We start from the raw sequence: 3310 nt of genomic DNA on the forward strand, positions 1-3310 counted from the left end.
TTGCTTGAATAAAAATGCAGAGTCTCCTTGCCCTTTCTATATGAGGGCAATTTTATCCAAAAAAACAGATACGTGGAAAGTCACACAATGGGGTGAACCACATACATGTCTCAATATGACCATGACACAAGATCACGAAAAACTTGATTCAGATTTAATTGCCACTTGTGTAGTAGGTATGTATTTTATGTTCATATTATGTTAATTTTTTGTTAATTGTCATTTAAATTTTGTTATGTTATTGACAGGCATGGTCAGAGAAGATCCATCAATAAAAATTTCTTTGATTCAAGAGAGGATTAATAGTGAATTTGCATACAAGGTGTCGTACAAAAAAGCGTGGTTGGCGAAACAGAAAGCCATTGCAATTGAATATGGCGATTGGGATGAGTCATATGCGAAAACTTTCGTCGTGGCTAACACACATGCAAAATCATTCTCCTGGATCATATTTTCAAGTACTACATGACGATTTTATCGTTGGGAATACGGTTAGTCGCGAACACCGTCAGTTTCATAGAGTTTTTTGGACTTTTGGCCAATGTAAAGAGGCTTTCAAGTACTGTAAGCCAATCATACAAGTTGACGGCACACATTTGTATGGCAAATACCATGGGACCCTCTTAATGGCCACATCACAAGATGGAAATGGTGGTGTCCTTCCTCTAGCATTCGCGTGGTTGAAGGTGAGACGTTGACAGCGTGGTCATGGTTTTTGGCACACTTGCGTGAACACGTCACAGATAAAAATGGTATTTGTCTGATATCTGATCGACACGCGAGTATAAAGTCCGCTGTCGCTAACAAAGCACTTGGTTGGCAACCTCCCCACGGTTATCATGTCTACTGCGTGCGACACATAGCAAGCAACTTCAATCGAAAATTCAATAATGCAAAACAAAAAGAAATGTTGAAGAAATTGGGTAAGATTTCATATTTGATGGTCCCGTTTATTTACCTTTCATATATACTTATCCACGTTATTCATAACTAATTTTATGCAGCCTACACTACTTGCAAGCACATATTTGATCAAAATTTAGAAAAATTTCGTGAACTGAGTCCAGCCGTAGCAACATGGATTGATCGCATTTCAAAGGAAAAATGGACGATGGCTTATGATAGAGAAGGACGTCGATATGGCCACATGACAACCAACCTCTCAGAATGTATCAACAAGGTTTTGAAGATTGTCGCAACATTCCCATAACAGCATTGGTCAAATCAACGTACAGTAGGTGTCGAAAGTACTTTGTTGAGCGTGGCCGCCAAGCGCAGAGACAGTTAAATGAAGGCCAAGTTTATTGTTCAAAGCTTGTTAAAGAACTTAGAAAAAATCAAGAACAAGCGTGTTCACACATCGTTCGCGTGTATGACATCCACTCCACAAGGTTTGAAGTAGAGGAGACCTTCAATCCTATTACGCAACGTGGCGGACAAAAATGGGCAGTTAACTTGAATGGTCATTATTGTCAATGCGGAAGGTATTCTGCGCTTCACTATCCATGTTCACATATTATTGCAGCTTGTGGTTACGTCAGCCTGAACTACTACCAATATATAGATGTTGTTTATACAAATGAGCACATCTTAAAAGCTTACTCCCCACAATGGTGGCCTCTTGGGAATGAAGCGGCTATTCCTCCCTCTAATGACGCATGGACACTAATCCCTGACCCAACTTCAATTTGTGCGAAAGGTCGGCCAAAATCAACAAGGATAAGGAATGAGATGGATTGGGTCGAACCATCTGACCACCGACAAAAATGCAGTAGATGTGGAGCCGAAGGGCATAACAGGCGTCGCTGTCCAATGCAATCTGAGCATGGGAGTTGTTCAAATCATTGATTTATGTATGTTAGTCGAGTGAGTTGTATTTGTTTAAGTTCTCTTCAATGTATTGAATTTGTGGGGTTGAATAAATTTGTTACTTAAAAACATTACTTATTTTGGTTTGTGTACATTACCTATTTGTGGGTTTCAATGAATTCGTTACTTAAAAACACATCCATAAACCCTAACCCTTAAACCCCTAATCCAACCCTTAACCCTTAAACCCATAACTCTAACCCTAACCCCTAACCATAACCCCTAATCCCTTAACCCACTAACCTCTAACCCTAACCCCTAATCCAACCCCTAATCCCTTAAACCACTAACTCTAACCCCTAACCCCTAATCCCTTATATGAATGATTTCTCTCTAGTGCAGGATTGGTCATGTTTAAATTTTTTATTAAAATATAAATTATAAATATTTGAACTAAATATGTACGTGCAAGTCTTGGGCACAAAATAAAGCCAGAGGAAATAGGAAGTATTATTATTTGTGGATTCTTTTGTTTCCCAAGTGTAACTTCACCAATTGCCACAGACGTGGATGATAGTGGCGACCTCCGTGTTCTTCCTGCTTTAATTTTTCTTTCTTTCTTTCTTGGATTCATATTTTTTCTCATGCAATGAAAAGTACAATAGCAAGTGGACTTGTGCCAGTGCCAACTCAAAAGCAAGGGAATAAACTCAAACTCCAATGGGGTTATTGATAAAATTCAACCGTTTTCGTTGCTTTGATTAACAAATTATGTTAACTTCACAGCCTTTTGTGTTCAGCCCTAGCATATTCCGCTCTATTAAAAATCAAAACAACAAGAAAATCCAGCTGCTATCTGGGTTTTTGCCCTGGTTGTTTTGCATATATGAAAGGTTCTTTCTATCACACACATATCAGTACCGATTGTTACAAATGAACAGATGCCACTGGCATGCACTGCCCAATTTGAAATAGACATAACAGGTCATGTGTCCATAATAATTGTTGTATAATTGAATAAGGCTTCTGAGGGGAAGGTGTAAGCCAATGGAAGTCTGATTTGAACTTATTTGCAAAGCAGGACCAAAGCACCAAATCTAATGAACACTAAGGCTTCTTGCAGAATAATGGGAGGTGATAATTTTCGTACTGCTTCAGCAGCAACATAGATAGCAGTACCATAGGGTGAGCCTAACGTGTGTAGGAGCCTAGTGTGCACCATAATGGAATGGTGGTCTCAGCTCTGTGGCATAGCAGTGGTGGTGGTCCCACCAAAACTTCTTCTGCTGGTTGGTTAGGGATGACTCTGCCATGTCTTTCTTTCTTCTTCAAATAAGTCTTTTTAGCTAGTGAGAGAATTAAGGAAGGTGTTTGTGTTGCTAATTACAACGACATGTACCATAGGTTTGAGAGTTAAAAACTTTTCGAAATAAAAAAATTCATTAAAGCATCAACACCATAACCTCTAACCATAACCCCTAATCCAACCCTTAACCCTTAA

The sequence above is a fragment of the Glycine soja genome, chromosome 9 (genome assembly GCF_004193775.1).
Source record: "Glycine soja cultivar W05 chromosome 9, ASM419377v2, whole genome shotgun sequence".
NCBI lineage: Eukaryota > Viridiplantae > Streptophyta > Magnoliopsida > Fabales > Fabaceae > Glycine > Glycine soja.